Raw genomic sequence first — 21,130 nt, 5'->3', positions numbered from 1 at the left:
AATTGTTATGAGGGTCTGTAATCAGTGATCTTTGATGTTACTACTATAACTTGTTGAAGTATCTGCAAAGTGCAGTAAAGTGAAGCACAATAAAATGAGGTATGCCTGTATTTAATATATATTGTTGAAGGCTTGGTTGATAGTTAGCATTTTTTAGCAACGAAACATTTTTAAATCAAGGTGGGTACATGGTTTTTTAGAGATTATGCTATTCTACACCTAATAGACAACAGGAGAGTGTATCCATATCTGTTATATGCACTGAGAAACCAAAAAATTCATGTGACTTGCCTTATTGAGATAATGGCTTTATTACGGTGGTCTGGAATCAAACATACAATATCTCCTAGGTGTGCTTGTAAAGTGTCTTTAAACAGAAAACATAGAAAATAAAGTTGTGTATTGACCAGTTGATGAAAATGTTGTGTCCAGAAACTCAAAGGAACATAACCCTGTATTTCCCGTAGGAGCAATGGCTCAGCATTTGGTAATTCAGTGCTCAGGGGGGCTTTATAGACTATAACTATTGTATATAATGAGAATTGACTGTACTATGTTTTCTGTGGTTTTTCTTCAGTGATTTAGAAGATTTGCTTCAGCTCATCATCATCTTCACTCCCTTCTGAACACTTGCTTCTCAAAATCCCTTACCATCAGGCTTCCAGTTTAGGTTCTGCCAGTGAGAAGTACCCGTGTGAGATTAAGACGGTGGAAGAGAAGAAGGTACGTCTTCCTCCTCCAGCAGGGTAGACAGACACATGGGCAGACGGTGGCGTCCTGGTTTCTGTGTCACACGAGGGCTGCAGCAGCTTCACACTGAGATCTCACATGGTGCCTGCTTTGGTGCTTCAGGGAGCTGAGTTGATTGAATAGCAACTTCCTGCAACTTCTGCATAGAATTTCCCAACACTCAACCAGTTTTCCCTGACCTCTGCTTGCTTAGATCTTCCAACCATTCTGTAAGCACCCAGTTCCCTGTATTGCATTCCTCATTTGAGATACTAGTTTCTGTTTTCTTGACTGAAGCCTGACTAATACAGTATTGATACTAGACAAGGTGTGCCTTCTCTGTGAAGGAAGAAGGAAGCACAATTATTTTGAATACCAGAGTGCTAGTGCCAAGCAGAATCCACATGCTCTTTTTTTCTTGAGCACACAGCTAAGCGATATCACTCACTTTCCTTGCATCTAGGCAGGGCCTTGTGAGAAGAACCCTTCCCTACTCCCTCCCCACTGCCTGCACTGGAGCCATAAGCAAGAAATACATTTTACTCTGATATATCACTAAGATTGAGGGATTTTTTTCTTTTTTTTTTTTTTGGCCCCAATATGTGGATCTTAGTTCCCTGGCCAGGGATTGAACCCAGGCCACGGCAGTGAAAGCAGCAAGTCCTAACCATTGGACCACCAGGGAATTCCCAGATTGAAGGATTCTTTGTTTTAGCAGTTAGCCTACTCTAATACAAATGGTATTTTTTTTTTTTTAACTTTTTGACTGTGTTGGGTCTTCGTTGCTGCACGGGGCCTTTCTCTAGTTGCGACGAGCAGGGGCTACTCTTCGTTGTGGTGCACGGGCTTCTCACTGCGGTGGCTTCTCTTGTTGTGGAGCATGGGCTCTACGCATGCAGGCTTCAATAGTTGTGGCACGCAGGCTCAGTAGTTGTGGCTCGTGGGCTTAGTTGCCTCATGGCATGTGGGATCTTCCCAGACCAGGACTCGAACCTGTGTCCCCTGAATTGGCAGACTGATTCTTAACCACTGCACCACTAGGGAAGTCCCCTACAAATGGTATTTTAATATAGTACTGGTGCCTACTTCCTATATATCTAAAAATATCCTTCACTCATAATTCTATTATCACCAATGACAAGAATGAAACAGTACTTATTGATTCCCTCCTAAGTAAGATGAAAAACTCACCATGCTTTTACTTCCATCTACTTTCACTCCTACCTGTCTTTGTTGGTATAATCTGGAATTGCATTGAGGTTATAATTAATTATTTTTTTGACATTTGCATTCTATCTTATAATCACATTTTCAATAATTATTAGGCTTTATTCAACACAGAACAGGTTTTAATGTTCACTAGCCATCCTTTCACAGCACAAATTAACCCTGTTGAGTTCTTTATTTGCTGTGTGTGTTGGTTTCTGTAAAAAGCCTTTTGGTACCTGACTTAAGAAAGATCTATAGAGAAGATACACTTTCTGAGTCCTTGAATAGCTGAGACAATGTGTCTTGGTTGTTTTTGATACAGGACTTGACTGAGTCCATAATCTTGATTAACTACCTTATTCCCTCAAAACTGTAATAGTTGGCACATGTTCTTTATCATTTAAGATGGTTTTATGGGAAAAGTTTGAAGTAGATGGGCTTGCTTTGCTTTTAGGTTACATTTCCCTCTTCCTCAAATGCTTTATAAGTTCTTTATTCTGTCATCTTGATATTTACCAATTCTATCACATGTACCTATAGGTGGGTTTTTTGTCATTAACTTTGCTTGGTACTCAGTGAGCCCCTTTGAAATGTTGATACTTTTGCCAGATACACTGCTAAGTGCTCTGTATGTATGACATTATGACAACCCTATGACGAGATAGCTATTACCCCTCCCAATTTGCAGATGATGAAACTGAGGTTCAAGGACTCATAAGAGGTCCAACAACAGAACTGAGATAGGAACTTAGGTCTACTTCACTCCAGGATCTGAGGTTTTAGTCACTATACCATGCAATTTCTTTCAAAGGAAAAAAACTCTTTTATTGTATAATATCTAGCATTCTGCTTTTGTTGCCGCAGTTCCTGATTCTTTTTCAGAGATAAGACATAATAATCGCCCATATAGTGGGTCTCTCTTGTTTAGTCTTTATATCTGCTAGTTTTCATTTTGTCATCCTTTTCTTTTATGTTATCATAGAGCTTAGCAAAATGATTCTTATTTTAAGATTGAGATATAATCAACCCACAACGTATTGGTTACAGGTGTACAACATAATGATTCTATATTTAAATATATTGTGAAATGATCACCATAATAAGTGTAATTAACATCCATCACCAGAGTTACAAATTTTCTGCTTTTTTTTAACTTTTAGAACCTACTCTCTTAGGCAAACATTATTTATATTTGGATTATGTTTTCTTCACTTTTTGCCTGCTCTTTCCTGATTCTAATGCAGATTTAATCTTTTAAATTGAATATTTAACTTTTCATTTTTCCCTCCCCATCAATTCCCTTTTCTATTTCTCTGCCTTTTAGCCAGATCCACTGACATCTCAATTCCTCTTCGTTTTTGCTAAAATCTTGTTTCACAGTCTGTTTTCTAGCATTTTCTCCTGTCTCTGTATTATATAGTGCTCCAGAGTCTGCTCTTCCTCTGCATCTTGGAGTACTGCGCTCTCCATCTTTCATGTCTCAGGATATTTTCATAGATACCGTGGAGCTTGTAGTCCCTTCAATGGCCCATTAAAGGCAGGAGGTCTGCCCAGTACCCTGAGTTTCCCGTAAACAATCAGAATGGATACTATTAGAATACTCCTGTCAAATCTCATGGTAGGATCCTGTCAACATAAGTTTACATTACTGGTTTAGCAGTACCTTATTCTGAGGACGAAATAAAGACAGTTGATATAGAGGTTGGTGCGGGACATGAAGGGAAGATTTCATTTTGTGCCATTTCTTTTGTCACAGGGTCATCTTTTGGACCTGACTCTCTGTTTAGGCCAGCCTCAATACCTGCAGTTTTACTTGGTAAGTTTGTGATGCTGCGCTCTTGGAAGGAGAACGTGAGCCATTGGCGTGGATAATGGGGGCAGCAGGACAGACCATTTGTGGTAGGTGGTAGCTGATCTCCTATTTCATGTTGTTACCCGGAGAATTGGGGCTATGCCTTCCTCATACAGAAGAATAGCACTGGGACCCAGACAGCTGGTCCTAAGCATAACAGAATCCCACCCCCTCCAGCAATGGCTCAGCCAGGACGGGCCCACACAGCTTCAGAACAGTCGGTTTAATGGCTCTGCAGCCACTCCCATGCCAGCAAACAACAGGGTGATACTGTGACCTCTAAGATTTGGAGCTCATGCCAGATGGTGTATTATGGCTCCACCCCGGGACTCCCATTTCTAGTGTGTCACCCCTCCTCCCTCTACAGGACCCAGCCCCAGCCAGTCATAGGATGCTGTTGAGCTATCAGATGAATTTAATTGAAGCTGGAGAAGTACAACTTCCTACCCCACCTGTGTTGTGTCTTTATAATACAACATGGTTATCTGTGAGGAATGCAGACATTCCCCAGCCTAGAATGGAATTCACATCTCTCTCTCTCTTCCTGTTTCATTCCTTCTGTCACCTACATTCCTGACCTGCCGAATGCTTATTGGACTTAACCACTCTCTATTAGCATTGCAAATGGTAGTCATGTTGATGGTGAAGCAGGAGGCACTGGTACCCTTGCTCCCAAATGTCAGAACCCTTGGCCTGATGTTGGCATCTGCAGCATGGACAGCAACACTGGCCCAGGATGTCTTTTGTTTGCCCTTTTATTTATTTATTTTTTATCGTATAGTTTCTTTTTCTTTGAATTTTATTTTATTTATTTTTGTATACAGCAGGTTCTTATTAGTTAGCCATTTTTATACATATCAGTGTATATATGTCAATCCCAATCTCCCTTTCAGATCCACTCTCTACCGCGCGCTATGGCCGGGGGTGGGGAGGCAGTTGAGCCATGTGGTCTCCTTCAGTGGCGTGCTGGAGCCTCAAAAGCTGATTATGTGCATCTGTTCCTAGCTCCATGTTTGGTGACCATGGCAGGAGTATTTACACCATGGAAATCATCAAACACTACCAATAAGCACACACACACACACACACACACACACACACACACACACACACACAGACTTCAGAGCTTGTTGTTAAATGTTTATGGACCAGCACACCACTGTGGCTATACCAGAATACAGATAGACTCCCTTGCCCTTTGGCTTCTGGTTGGGTTGGCAATTGGGAGGCCCCTGCAGGGGACTGAAGGATGAGAAGAGAGCACGGTCAGAGTATCCTTTCTCCTGCCTCCATTCCTCACAGGTTCCCACAGATTGGCTGCATCCCTTTACAAAGGTGATAGCTGCTGTCAGGCACCCACTCCATGCATGTACCTTCTCTAGAATCCAGATATTTCTTCTCCTTCCCTCTTCAAGTCTCTGAGTGGTACTGGCTCCAGGTAATGGATCATCTCTCTCTGGCTTCCATATACCAAGAGTGCCCTCATTATACTCTCCTCTAATAAGCCATTGGAGTGTGGGTCACTTGTTCCTCCTGTGACCCTGACTAATAGGGAACCTAAATCACATTGCTGTGCAGAGCTGCTTACCTGTTTCCTGGGTGCATCCCTGGGGCTCCGTTTACATAGCAGTTTCCAGGAGCAGTGGTTTTCAGACTCTTTAGAGCCTTGCTTGGGATGTGTTCTTCCAATGAAATCTTACCTCAGAACTCAACATACATATCCTCCTTGACTTACAACATGGTTACATCCTGATAAACACATGGTAAGTTGAAAATATAGTAGGTCAAAAATGCATTTAATACACCTAACTTACTAGACATCCTAGCTTAGCCCAGCCTACCTTAAACATGCTCAGAACACTTACCTTAGCCTACAGTTTGGCAAAATCACCTAACACAAAGCCTGTTTTATAGTAAAGTGTTGACTATCTCATGTAATTTATTGAATACTGCACTGAGAGTGAAAAATAGGATGGTTGTAAGTGTATCAGTTGTTTACCCTCATGATCGCATGGCTGACTAAAAGCTGTGGCTTGCTGGCTGCCCAGCATCACAGAAAAGTATGGTGCCACATAAATACAATGGAATATTACTCAGCCATGAAAAGAAATGAAACTGAGTTATTTGTAGTGAGGTGGATGGACCTAGAGATTGTCATACAGAGTGAAGTAAGTCAGAAAGAGAAAAACAAATACCGTATGCTAACACATATATATGGAATCTAAAAAAAAAAAAAAAGGTTCTGAAGAACATAGGGGCAGGACAGGAATAAAGATGCAAACGTAGAGAATGGACTTGAGGACATGGGGAGGGGGAAGGGTAAGCTGCGACGAAGTGAGAGAGTGGCATGGTCATATATACACTACCAAATGTAAAATAGATAGCTAGTGGGAAGCAGCTGCATAGCACAGGGAGATCAGCTTGGTGCTTTGTGATCACCTAGAGGGGTGGGATAGGGAGGGTGGGAGGGAGACGTAAGAGGGAGGAGATATGGGGACATATGTGTATATATAGCTGATTCACTTTGTTATACAGCAGAAACTAACACAACATTGTAAAGCAATTATACTCCAATAAAGATGTTTTAAAAAAAAGAAAGAGGGCTTCCCTGGTGGCGCAGTGGTTGAGAATCTGCCTGCCAATGCAGGGGACACGGGTTCGAGCCCTGGTCTGGGAGGATCCCACATGCGGCGGAGCAGCTGGGCCCGCGAGCCACAATTACTGAGCCTGCGCGTCTGGAGCCTGTGCTCCGCAACAAGAGAGGCCGCGATAGTGAGAGGCCTGTGCACCACAATGAAGAGTGGCCCCCGCTTGCCACAACTAGAGAAAGCCCTCGCACAGAAACGAAGACCCAACACAGCCATAAATAAATAATAATTTTTAAAAAAAAAGAAAGAAAAGAAAATTATGGTGCCCCACATCCCTAGCCAGGAAGAGCTGAAAATTCAAAATCTTAAGTATGGTTTCTACTGAGTGCGTATTGCTTCTGCAGCATCATTAAGCGCGAAAAATTGTTAAGTCGGGGACTCTGTCTATAGACAGTAGATAAATAAAGATTCCTGCCTTAAGTGGGGCAAAGGGCTACCTGCTCACCATCCTCCACCGTCATCTCCCATGGCCACCATGGATATGGATACCCTTCACAGGAACCTGCGAGGACCCAAGAAGCACAATTTAAATACCACATGCCTAAAAGAGAGAGAGCATAGCTTGTATTTCCTGGGCACCTAGAGAGATGGGGGTAAACCGCAGGCTTATTTTCAAGCTACCATCTATAGAGCACTTAACTGCATGCCAGACCTGTTCTAAGTGTTTTACATTGGTTAGTTCACTTAATCCTTACAGCAACCCTGGAGAAGTAAGTATCTTTATTACCCACCTTGTGCCAACAAGAGGACTAAAGCAGTGTGCTTAAATCAGGATCACACCGCTAGGATAGCTAGAGAATTTAGTTCCAGAACTTGTGGGCTTATGCACTCTGTATGTTCCCCCAAATCTGCTTTTGAGTGATAAGTGAGGAGCATTGGAATCCAGGCAGTTAGAAAAAACTCACAGCCTCAGAATCCAGCCTGAGCAGCCCTCAGCGCCCCATTGATATCCTGGATGACTCCGCCCAACTTCCACGTCTGACAGCTCAGTTATAGACAGTCCCTGACGTAGAAGGAGTAAAGTGCTGCCCCTTGGCTATTTTAATCCCTCAGCTGGTGACACATTATGTGTTGAAATAACCAGTGAAATGATGCAAAGGCTGTTTTTTCTAAGGCTCTTAAAATTCTGATTGGTAGGGTTAATTGCTACAACCTTGGCTCTGAATATCTCCCCACTGTTCTTTCACCCCAGTCCGGATGCAGGAAGAAAGCACTGAGCTTCCCAGGCTGCTGCAGGCTTGAGGGCTGGTCTTCCCGAGAACAGTGCAAATTTGAGGACTTTGAACCACACACTCAGGGACAGAACCATCAATATCTGGAATGTTTTTTCTCTGAAATTTTGATAGCACCTCCAATCAGAAATGTAAAAAAAAAAAAAAAAAAAAGTAATAAAAGCCAAGCAGGAATTCCCTTGCGGTCCAGTGGTTAGGACTCTGCCCTTCCACTGCAGGGGCCACAGGTTCCATCCCTGGTCGGGGATCTCAGATCCCACATGCTGCGTGGCTTGGCAAAAAATAAAAAAAATTAAAAATTAAAGCCAAGCAAACCCCGCACAACTTGTGGGTTGTATAGAAGTCTCAAATTTCTGATCTGCCATACGTGTGGGAGTGATGTCAAATGTTGTTTTTAAAAACACTTTATCCATTTCTCAATTAGGAGTCCTCAAAGATGTCAAGAGACCAAGAATATTTGAACAGTATAAAAGCCTAGTTCCTTCACCTATTTCTTCTTTCCTTGGGTAGAAAAATAAACTATTATTTGAATTATTGGGAGAAGCTGATAGGAAAGGCTTGGCTTTTATTAAAGAGCAGAAGTGAATTATTAAGTCACATGAGGGTTGAAAGTACAGTCTGTGTCATACCCTAGAGCCCAGCCTGCACGTTTCCTGGGAGCACGACTGGCTTCACAGTTTCTGGGGCTTGGTGCCAGATGAACATGGAAGGGCCCTTGCTCAAAATTACTTAGAACTTTAAGACGGCACCACCAGAGCTTCAGACTAAGTGCAGGGTTGGTCTGGGCGAGGAGCCCTTTGTGGACGTCCCTGGAGCTGGCCCTGCCTGTGTGCAGTGACCCATACTGAGTCCTGGGAGGATGGGAAAGGTAAGCCTCCTTCTCTACCAATGGAGGCCCAGGAAAGAAGCAATCGTGTGCTCCAACTCACACTCAAGAAGGCTGGAGTCAGACCACTGCTCCCAATCACCCCTTCTTTCAAGCTTGTGTTGGAATAAGAATCTCATCCAAGGGCTTCCCTGGTGGTGCAGTGGTTAAGAATCCGCTTGCCAATGCAGGGGACGTGGGTTTGAGCCCTGATCCGGGAAGATCCCACACTCCGTGGAGCAACTAAGCCCATGCGCCACAACTACTGAGCCTGCGCTCTAGAGCCTGCGAGCCACAACTACTGAGCCCACGTGCCACAACTACTGAAGCTGGGGAGCCTAGAGCCCATGCTCCACAACAAGAGAGGCCACTGCAACGAGAAGCCCGCACACCACAATGAAGAGTAGCCCCCCCTCACTGCAACTAGAGAAAGCCTGCACGCAGCAACGAAGACCCAATGCAGCCAAAATAAATAAATAAATAAAAAATAAAGTTCTTGGTGAGGACTTCCCTGGTGGTACATTGGTTAAGAATCCGCCTGCCAGTGCAGGGGACACGGGTTCAAGCCTTAGTCCAGGAAGACCCTACATGCCCAGGAAGATCCCACATGCCGTAGAGCAACTAAGCCTGTGCACCACAACTACTGAGCCTGCGCTCTAGAACCCGTGAGCCACAACTACTGAGCCCATGCCACAACTACTGAAGCCTGCATGCCTAGAGCCCGTGCTCCGCAACAAGAGAAGCCACCGCAATGAGAAGCCCGCGCACCACAACGAAGAGTAGCCCCTGCTCGCCGCAACTAGAGAAAGCAATGAAGACCCAACACAGCCAAAAATAAACAAATTTATTAAAAAAAAATCCCATCCAAGACAAAGACAAATACCATATGATATCACTTATATGTGGAATATAAAATATGACACAAATGAACCTATGTATGAAACAAACAGAATCAGAGACATAGAGAATTGACTGGTGGTGGCCAAGGGGGAGGGGTGTGAGAGAAGGTAGGAATGGGAGTTTGGGGTTAGCAGATGCAAACTGGAATATATAGGATGGATAAACAACAAGGTCCTACTGTATAGCACCGGGAACTATATTTAATACCCTGTGATAAACCATAATGGAAAAGAATATGAAAAGCAATGTATATACATGTATAAATGAGTCATTTTGCTGTACAGCAGTAATTAACATAATATTGTAATTCAACTATACTTCAATAAAAAATAAATTAAAAAAAAAAAGAATCCCATCCCCTACCCATTCAACCAGTATTTGTGTCACTATTGGATGAATCCCACTTTCTGGAATAAAGAGGAGAGAATCAGTTCATGTTACACGTACATTACTTTTTTTAAAAATAAGCTTTATTTTTTAGTGCTAGGTTCACAGCAAAATTGAGAGGAAGGTACAGAGAGTTCCCATATACTTTCTGTTCTCACATATGCACAGCTTCCCCCATTACCAACATCCCCCACCAGGTGGTATATCTGTTATAACTGATGACCCTACACGGACACATCATTGTCAGCCAAAGTCTATAGTTTACATTAGGGTTTATTCTTGGGGTCATACATTCTGTAGGTTTGGAGAAATATATAATGTCATGTAACCACTATTATAGTATCACACGGAATAGTTTCACTGCCTGAAAAATCATCTGGGCTCCACCTATTCATTCCTCCTTCCTCTTTCTTTTTCTTTTTGGCTGTGACATGTGGCTTGCGGGATCTTAGTTCCCCGACCAGGGATTGAACCTGCGCCCACAGCAGTGAAAGCACAGAGTCCTAACCACTGAACCACCAGGGAATTCCCCCTCCTTCTTCTGAATGTTTTATACATTTTGTGTATGTGTGCCATTTGTCAGTCTGGTGAAGTCTTTGGATATTTTCTCCCAAATAAGATTTTTAATGCATAAAATACAATAATAATTGAAGTACAAAAGGGAGTCGTATACTAAAGTTACGAAAACATTTAAAAACAAAATCGTTAGTAATATATTTGCTTCTTCATTAGCACATTAAATTCCTAGACCTGACAGCAAGTCTAACACCTACTATAATTTTCAAGTAGTGATGATGGGCATACATGATCATTTGAAATATCTGCAGTGATTCTGATGTGCAATGAAAGTATTAGTGACAGAGCTACAGGGTCTACTGAATACAACTGTGGTTTTATCCATTTATTTTTGGCCCATATTCATAAGGGAAGGAAATGCTAGATCTCAGAGAGAGGATGATGAGAATAAAGCTGTGATATATATTTTTTCCCACCCAACCTCTCACGCCCCAGGCTGGTATTAAGCGCTCGTCTGTCTGCTGGGACATAGCACACCAAGTTGCTCCCCTAAGAGCTGGCCCCTACCACACGGGCATTGGCTCAGGAGCAAACCGGTAAGGGAGGGGGGCGCTGGAAGGGTGGAAGGGAGAGAAGTTCTTCCGTTTCGCTCACCGTGTCTGCCAGCGTCCTGCCAACGATAGTGTTCCATCCTAGTAGCGGAAGGTGATTCTAGCAGTGGTTGGTTCCAGTTTCCAGTTGTTTCCACGCTCTCAGAACCAGCCTCCTGGTGTCCTCATGAGACACCACCCGCTGGGTACCATCCTCTTGGCTACCCAAACAATCAAACACTGGATAGCTTAAAACAACAGAGATGGATTGTCTCAGGTTCTGGAGGCTAGAAGTCTGAGATGAAGGGGTGGGCAGAGCCGAGCTCCCTCTGACAGCTCCAGAGGAGAAGGTTCCCTGCCTCTTCTGGCTTCTGGCGCTGCCTGCAATCCCGGTGTTCCTCAGCTCATAGATACATCATGGCTCCAGTCACGTGCGTGCCGTCTTCTCATTGTGTCTTCACATTGTCTTCCCTCCACGTATCTCTGTGTCCTCATCTCTTCTTTCTATAAGGCTATCATCATACTAGATTAGGACCCATTCTAATGACCTCCTTTTAACTTGATTACCTCTGTAAGGACCCACTTTCCAAATAAGGTCACATTCAGAGGTCCTGGGGGTTAGGTCTCCTATATATATATATATATATATATATATATATATATATATATATATATATATATATATATTTATTTATTTGCGGTACACGGGCCTCTCACTGTTGTGGCCTCTTCCATTGCGGAGCACAGGCTCCGGATGCGCAGGCTCAGCGGCCATGGCTCACGGGCCCAGCCGCTCCGCGGCATGTGGGATCTTCCCAGACTGGGGCACAAACCCGTGTCCCCTGTATCGGCAGGCGGACTCTCAACCACTGCGCCACCAGGGAAGCCCTCCAATATATATTTTTTGAGGGGACACAATTTAACCTATCACACCTCTTCTCAGGGGTCTGAGTCCCAGCTCCGTGGAAACCGTCTCCAAGCTTCTAGTTCCCCCATCCCCAGGTGGGGAGCTGTTTCCTACAGTTATTGTTTCTGAGCTACCTAGTGTCTTCCAGTCCTCCAGGCTCTGATTAATCAATTCCTTACATTACATTCTCTCTGTTAAAATAACTGGTGTGGTTTCACTTTCCTGGCCAGACCTTGGCTGACTTAGATGACCCCTGAATCTTCAGTGTGGACCCCAGGTTAAGAGGATCTGATGTCTTAAATAGATATCCAGTAATTATCTCAAGAAAGAATCAGGAATTATAAGTGAGGAAATGAGACTTCCAAAATGTATACCCTTTTGTCTCGTTTAAATGTCTCAGTTGTTCCCTTATTGTATTCTTGTGTTAGATACTAGAAAATGAGATGGACCCAGGAGTTTGTCTTCAGAGGCAGTGAGAAAGGAGGAAGCTGTGTGTGTGGGGGGCAGGGGTGGGGAGGTCTTGGGTGAGAAGCAACCCCATGGGGTAGAGAAGAGGGGCAGCATTAAGAGAAAATGAAAGTCATTGAGTCCCTGGGACTGGGGCAGGGCGGAAAAGAAGAATATGGTAGCTGGGCCTGGGAACCAGTTCTGGGAATCCCACAGGGAAAAAAGCTTTGGTGCCCTTTAACCCAGTCTCTAGAAAGCTCTCCTAGGAAAATAATCCAAAAGAAAAAATATCTAAACCCCTTGACTTTTTCCCAGCCTGTCAGGCCTGTGGGTACAGACAAGGGTCCATTAACAGTGATGTCCATGGTCTTTGGCATCCTGGCCCACATGCGGAACTGGACGACTTCAAGCCTCTGCTTGGAGCCTGCCAATCAGTTCTCAGAGTCCCTTGCAAGGGTCTCATACGTGCTAAGGACCAGACCTGCTTCTGTTCTGCTCTTGCCTGTGTGTGGAAGTCCTCAGCCTGCAGGCCATGAGAGGGTGGTGCTTTGCTTCTGCCCCAGCTGTTCCACCCACATGAAAACGCTGCCTCTGGGCCATTTTCATGGACATGGCAAGCTCTGCCAATGTGCCCGGCTGTCCTTTTCACATCTGGACCAGGAAGTGACACTGCTTTGCCCTGGGTCTCACAGACCTTTCATCAAAAAGACGCTTTCGCCTTCTGCCTGTTCACCTCCTCTTTACGTAAGACCAGACCCAGTCCAGTCTTGGACTTCAGACACCAGTCACAAGTCCAGGCAGTCACCTGTGCTTTGACTGTCCCAGTATATCTCAGAGGTTCCCGTGACCTCCTCCTTGGGTTTGATTAATTTGCTAGAGCGGCTCACAGAACTTGGAAAACCTGTTGACTCACTAGATCACTGGTTTATTATGAAAACTTATCACTCAGCAAGAGCCAGATGGAGGAGATGCGTAGGACAAGAAATGGGGGAAAGGGCGTGGAGCTTCCATGACCCCTCTGAGGCCATTCTCCCAGCATCTCCACATGTTCTCCAACCTGTATGCTCTCTGAACTCTGTCCTTTTTGGGGTTTTGTGGAGGCTTCATTACATAGGCATGATTGATTGAATCATTGGTCATTGGTAGCTGACTCAACCTCCAGCCCCTCTCCTCTCCCTGGAAATCACAGGGTAGGGCTGAAAGTTCCAACCCTCTAGTCACGTGGTTGGCTCCACAGGCAACCAGCCCTCAACCCTTACAGAGGGCTCTCCAAAAGTCACCTCATTAGCATAACAAAAGGCACCTTAAGGGCTTGCATCAGGAATGGGTCAAAGGCCAAATATCTATATTGCCTATTATAGTCACGATATCACTGGCCCGTGGATAAAGATGGTCCCCTCTGCTGCTCCCTCAGTGAAACAGGGAGCATAACTCCTGCTCTGTGAGTCTTCCGGAGCCTCAAACTGGTTCATGGGTGTGAAGTTATTTCAATAGTTTGAAAGAAAGAACAGGTCTTGCTACTTTTTAAAGGACCTGCTGAAGAACTTTGGACACTGTGCTCTCAAGAAGAATGACTTTTCTAGAGACTCACTCAGAGGACTTACCAGCAGGTGCATGAACCCCTTGTTGAGGGCACTGGGGTTTGGGGTGAGAGGACCTGGATTCAAGATCCGGTTCTGCCATATTCCAGGCACGTGACTTGGGCCTCACACTTCCTCATCTGTAGAATGGGAATAACAATAACATCTCTTACAAAGGCCTGTTGTGAAGATCAAATGAGGTGAGTGAAAGTGTAAAGAAAAAAAAGGCCTTTGCCATAATTATTATTATAATTATTAATATCTATGTTATATATATTATATCTATATAAATTATAGATATTATAATATTATTATAATTATTATATCTATGTACCTAATGATTACAAAGGTATTCATTAGGTACATAGATATAATAATTATTATATCTAATAATTAGATATAATTATTAGATTATTATATCTAATTATTATATATGATAATATATATATGATTTTATTAATTACAATGGAGCATGGGCTAGGGTTAAAAGGGCACAGAATTGCTTCCCTGGTGGTGCAGTGGTTGAGAGTCTGCCTGCCGATGCAGGGGACGCGGGTTTGGCCCCGGTCCGGGAAGATCCCACATGCCGCGGAGCGGCTGGGCCCGTGAGCCGTGGCCGCTGAGCCTGCGCGTCTGGAGCCTGTGCTCCGCAACGGGAGAGGCCACAACAGTGAGAGGCCCGCGTACCGCAAAAACAAACAAACAAGCAAGAAAGGGCACGGAAGACTGGCCCTGCACGCAAAGGTTTTGCGCACAGACAGAAAACTGCGGCCACCGGTGCTCACTGACAGGCGAGCCCCACCCAGTAAGCGCTGCGGTTGGGGGGGCGGCAGGGAGAAGGTTGAAGTTAAGGGTTCACCTCAGTTCCTCCGTGGGGGAGGAACTGACATCAGAGGGCTCTTCAGGCTCCCTGTAAAGGGGTGGTAGGGGTAACAATAGGGACATTCAGTCCTGCCTCTCTGCCCCAGATCCCAAACTAGATCTAGGGGCGGAGCCTCCGCAGGCAAACACGCCAGCTTCGAGTCCGGGAAAGAAGTCGGCTCCATAAGCAGCTGTCAATCAACCACAGTCATCCCAGCTCTAGGGTCTCCAAGCATCTTGGGAGAAGGCGCTGCTTCCCAAGTCTTTACACCCTTGAGATGGCATCACGCATCAGGGGAGGGAGGTGGGCTCAGCCCACCTCCGTCACTCAGATCCCGCGGTGGGAGAAATCCGGGAGAAGAGGGCTCTGGCGATGTGGTCCTCCGCCCGGCGGAAAAGTGGGGGGCCCTCTGCGTGGCCGAAGTCCGAGCCAACGGCAGGGAGGGGAGGTGGAGTTTGGCAGCAACCGCCCTTGGTGGTCTGCCCGGGGAGACTCAGAACTAGCAGATTTGGGTCTCTGCGACAGCGCCCCAGCCTTGCTTCAATGGCCCTTGACTTCCCTAGCTTCTTGCCACACAGCCTGAGCTTGTTTTTCTCGCCTGTAATAAAGAGGTTGTTAAAACGACATGAAAAATCTAGTCTCGAACTTGCTAATTATTCAATAAATAGTAGCTGTCATCGGCGTGGTCACAGTCAGCAGCACTGCCGCATCATCCGTGGGTGGCTGAGTCAGACCCGCCGGACCCCGCGCGGGACCTCAACTCTTTCCAGGCGCTTTCGCTCCCCGGCCTGGGAAGGAGGTGCAAACGTCCTGCTGCCCAGGCAACGAGGAGCCCGCGCGCAGAACCGGGAGCCGACCTTGCACGCATCCTTCTTCCCCTCGCTCCCCACGCTCCAGGTTGGTGCATCAAACACCTGGATTTCTACTGGCTTCCATGAGATCGTTCTAGTGCCCACGAGGACCGCAGGCGCTGGCTGAACTCCAACCCAGACCACCTACCTGGCTCTTACTCCCCGCATCTCAGTGGTTCTATTGGGACCACAGAGGGGCTATTGTGATGTGGTGGGAGCATTTTTATTGCAACAAAAATGGCATTTAGTGGGGTTGCCAGTGATGGCAGACACCCTGCAAAGTGTGGAACAGTCCTGAATAACAAAGAACTGTGTGGCATGACTTTCAGATGTCCCTCGGGACATCCATGTAAGTGAAAGACCATTTATTATTTTATCTGAGCTGGGATCTAACCCAGTTTATGTATAAACAAAACGCTTTTTTTTTTGCAAGATTTTTTAAAAATTGTGGTAAAAAATACAGAACGTAAAATTTTACCATTTTAACCATCTTTAAGGGCACAATTAAGTGGCATTGAGTACATCTGCAATGTTGTGCAACGTCACTGCAATATAATTCCAAACCTTTTCATTACCCCAAACAGAAGCTCTCTACACATTAAGCAATATTTCCCTCTTTTCCCTGCCCCCAGCCCTTAATAACCTCTAATCTACTTTCTGTCTCTGTGAATTTGTCTATTCTAGGGACCTCATATAGGTGGAATCATACAATATCTGTTCTTTTTTTCATCAAAAACTTTGCCAAGGGTTGTTCACCACATGGGAAAATTACCATCACCGGAGACTAGGCCATGCATAGTATCTGAATCATCAATAAAAGTTATATGCATCTGTCTGCGTTTGTAACATTGAACATGGCTGCAAGCATTTGACACTTTAATATGCTTTCTAGTGTGATTATGTCCAAACATTCATGTACTGAAATACATTTTATTTTATTTTATTTTGCATTCCTTTTTATTCCCAAGTTAAAGCATTATGGTTTTTTAAAAATTATGTATCGGTAGCTTAAATAAGCTGTTAATATCATTTTAGGTTGGTGACGGGGTCATTACAAAATATTTATTACTAAATGGGGCTTTGGGCCCAGTGGGGCTGAGAATCAGAGACTTATCCCCTACAGTTCCTGACAAATGACCAGGCATGAGGGAACGTATCCCCAGAAGTGAGGTGCTGTTGACCAACCTTGAATATGACCTGTGTTTACAACCTTACACAGCCAGCCCCACCCCTCAGATAGGAAATCCTCAAACCACTGAACCGATTGTCTCTTTGGTCACCACTGCCTGACTGTTGAGGTCTGACCAGTGCAGACCATAGGGATTTTTGCTCCTGTCCTCAGTGTTGGCCATTGTAATTACTGTTGTTCTTAGCCTTAATGATGGGCATAGGCAGCCTAAACAAATTGAGATCAGATTATTTCTCAGCAATTACCTAAAAGTGAAGCTGTATTTTCAGCATTCAACAAAATGATTGATTCCAGCACAAGTCCTGCGCATCTCATGTGTTGACCGAGAATCAATATTGACGCTGCAAAGAACAAAACATTTTATTTGGGGTCTTAAGAATTGCAATTTGTGGGAGTTTCCTGGTGGCTTAGTGTTTGGGATTCGGTGCTGTCACTGCGGTGGCCTGGGTTCGATCCCGGGGGGGAATCTCACAAGCTGTGCGGCAAGCCCAAAACTTTAAAAAGAGAAAAAAAATAAAAGAATTGCAATTCAGGGGACACAGATTTGGGTAAAACTGAAAAAGTGTGCCGAGGAAGAGAAAGAGTCAGGGGCTTATAAAAGCAAAGCCTTGAGGCTGTACTCTGACAAAAGAAAGGAAATACAGTGGTTGCCCTTAAGGGATAGGATGCCGTGAGCTCTTTTAGGGTAAGGGCCCAGTAAGTATCTTGAGTTTCTGGCAGATGTTCTGGATGTCTTCACTAGGACAATAAGTGGTCAAAAGGTCAGATTCTATCCAGATTGAGACGCGCATAAGTCACGTTTCCTCAGCAGCCTTCCAGCTCCATTTTAGAGAGCACTCTTAGCAATAGTGACTCCATTTTGATTTTCCTTCCACACATGAAAGGGAATTTGGGGTCACAATGTATTCATATTCTTGTGTCAGACTGACCTGCATCTGGTTGGGAGCATTCAGATATCAGATTTCGTTTCAATAAAATGGCCAGAAGTATTACAGATACTGTCTCCTAACCAACTGCCCCTTTATTATTCACACTTCCTTAGATCAGCCCCAAAGTCTTTCTTGAGAGTGTGTAATCTCACAAGATATTAAATGGGCTCAAATTTGGTTGCTAAAATCAGTTATAAAAATTTATACTTTTATAAATATATATATATGTGTGTCTTCTGTTTTCAGGACAGAAGAGTTTTCATCTGACTTGCCAGGCAATGCCTTAGACAAAAAGTTAAGAAATATATATATATATACTTATAAATATATATATTCTATTATTATAATGTATTATATATATATATATAAGATTTTTGGAAAAAAATCATAATTTAAAATGTCAGAAAAGTAAAGAGCTCAATGTCAGGACCCCATATGCCTGAAAGCTTGGCCGAGCCCCAAGGAGTCATTATACATATATAATGTGAAACAGCCTTGGAGTTTGTCTGCTGTTGCACTTCGAATGAAAAGGACATAATGTGACCCATGGAAGATGCAGTCCTTACATTTCCTCCCTATGCCAGTATTCCGTCGCTCAACTGCTTTCTAGCTCTGTGCATGGAGCTGATGCCAGCACAGATGAGTAAGATCTTTGGCCTCAGGGAGTCTGAAGTCTCACATGATGACTGACCAGCAAACAAAATATGGCAATGCAGTGCGATGGATGTTTTCTCAGAACTGTGGACCCTGGAGTGGTCACACTGACTCAGAAAATGAGGTCTGGGGAATTCTCTGGCGGTCCAGTGGTTAGGACTCTGTGTTTTCATTGCCAAGGGCCTGGGTTTGACCCCTGGTCAGGGAACTAAGATCCCCGTGGGCAAAAAAAAAAAAAAGAAAGAAAGAAAGAAAGAAAGAAAAGGTGGTCTGGGAAGGCTACTGGGAGCAGAGAGCATAGGGCAGTTCACACACACACACACACACACACACACCCCGTCAATCTACTCAAGTTCTTTAGTGAGTGCCTGGTTGAAATGCCCCATTAGGCCCCCTCTGTGTCATAATCATTAAAGAGATGGTTTGAGGCAGAGAATTGTCAAGGCCTGAGCCCCTGTTGTGAACAGATCTAAGCCAATTTGGTTGCCTGCAATTACAAGGTCTTTTTGTAGATATTGGAATCCTCAAAAGTCTAGAGACTGTCATACAGAGTGAAGTAAGTCAGAAAGAGGAAAACAAATATCGTATATTAATGCATATATGTGGAACCTAGAAAAATGGTACAGATGAACCAGTTTGCAGGGCAGAAATTGAGACACAGATGTAGAGAACAAACATATGGACACCAAGGGGGGAAGCCACGGGGGGCGGTGGTGGTGCTGTGATGAATTGGGAGATTGGGATTGACATGTATACACTGATGTGTATAAAATTGATGACTAATAAGAACCTGTTGTATAAAAAAATAAATAAAATTAAATTAAAAAATTAAAAAAAATAAATTTACTAAATAAATAAATAGATTGAGAAAAAAAAGAATTCCTCTCTCTCTCACTCTTTTTTTTTTTAATTTATTTTTATAATGGGGTATAGCTGATTTTCAGTGCTGTGTTTCTTGCTGCTCTACATCCAGTTTATGCACTTACGGAGAGACATCAATAAATTCTAAAAAAAAAAAAAAAGTTATAGGTAAGTTAGGGCTACCAATGTAATCCTTTTGTAGGAAACATACCAGCAGCAACAATATAAAATCTTCATTTGATACTGCCTTGACAACTGTTACAGATGGAATTGTGCCCCCTCCCATTCATAAGTTGAAGCCTTGACCCCCAATGTGACTGTGTTTAGAGATGGGGCCTTTATTTTTTTATTTTTATAAATTTATTAATTTATTCATTTTTGGCTGTGTTGGGTCTTTGTTGCTGCGCGCGGGCTTTCTCTAGTTGTGGTGAGCGGGGGCTACTCTTCGTTGAGCTGCACGGGCTTCTCGTTGCGGTGGTTTCTCTTGTTGCAGAGCATGGGCTCTAGGCATGCGGGCTTCAGTAGCTGTGGTGCACGGGCTTAGTTGCTCCGCACGGGCTTAGTTGCTCCGCGGCATATGGGATCTTCCCGGACCGGGGCTCAAACCCGTGTCCCCTGCGTTGGCAGGCGGATTCTTAACCACTGTGCCACCAGCGAAGTCCCAATGGGACATTTAAATATGTGATTAAGTTAAAATGAAGTCATTAGGGTGGGCCCTAATCCAATAGGACTGGTGCTTTTATAAGAAGAGGAGGTTGAGACAGGCATAAGTGCACACAGAGGGAAGACCATGTGAGGACACAGGGAGAAGGTAACCATCTGCAAGCCAAGGAGAGAGGACCCAGGAAAGACCAACCCTGCTCACGTCTTAGACTTCCAGCCTCCAGAATCGTGAGAAAAGAAATGTGTGTTCTTTAAGCCATCCAGACTGGGGAATTTTGTTATGGCAGCCTGAGCAAACTAATACAACAGCTGAGTTCAAAGTGTTCTGCTAGGGTATCATATAATTTTTTTAAAAAGACTAAAAACGTTTACAAAAGATTTTAACTTAGCAAAGGTAATAGGAATAATATTTTGAAATATTAAACTGACATGTTTTTCATACCCCTGTAAATCATGTCTCCCCACGGCCTTCCACCATGGATGTTAATCTGTAAACGGCAGGACAGGTGAGGGTGGGTCGTGCCTGGAATAAAAAGGCCATTGATGAACTTTGGCTTTCAAAAGCTGACTTTGTTGATTCCGTATTGAAATTATAGTTTTGAAAGCCAGGCTTTATGGAGAGAGAAAATGTTTATTTTCTGAATTTTAAAAGCTCTCTTTATATTTGGGGGGTTAGAGCTGGCATTTTGACACATACACCTTAGGTAGAGAACTTGGGTTATTTCATAAGGGAGATGCTGACCAGACAGGAAGTCAGGAGAGAAAATAATCAGACACTTGTGTCCTGGCTTCTTCCCCTGAAGTGGGACCATGTTCTACATGTCCAGGTGGCTTGGGAAATCTCAGAGCAGTGGCTTTGTTCCTCACTTTCCAGGTACAGATGAGGGAAATGTCAAGTCCCAGAGAACTGCTACCTCTAACATGATGCCATCCACGTGGTGAGTCAGAAAGCGCTGATTGAAAGGTCCAGACAGAGAGCACAGAGAAAGGTCCACCCTGCAAGGGCTTCTAGGCTCCTGTGTGGTAGAGAAGGGTCTAGATGGTCCTGTGTGCTCCTAGCGGAGGATGTAGAAGGTAGCTGAGTTGACAACCATAGACAATATGTAATGCATGAGCATGGCTGAGTTCCAATAAAATGTTATTTATAGACATCAAAATCTGAAGTTTTCTCAAAATCTGACTTTTATATAATTGGCACATGTCACAAAATATCCATCTTCTTTTAGTTTCTTTCTCCCAGCCATCTAAAAATATAAAAA

Source organism: Delphinus delphis, chromosome 6, assembly GCF_949987515.2.
Source record: "Delphinus delphis chromosome 6, mDelDel1.2, whole genome shotgun sequence".
Taxonomy (NCBI): Eukaryota; Metazoa; Chordata; class Mammalia; order Artiodactyla; family Delphinidae; genus Delphinus; species Delphinus delphis.
The sequence above is the reverse complement of the archived record's forward strand: the minus strand, read 5'-3'. Positions refer to the sequence as shown.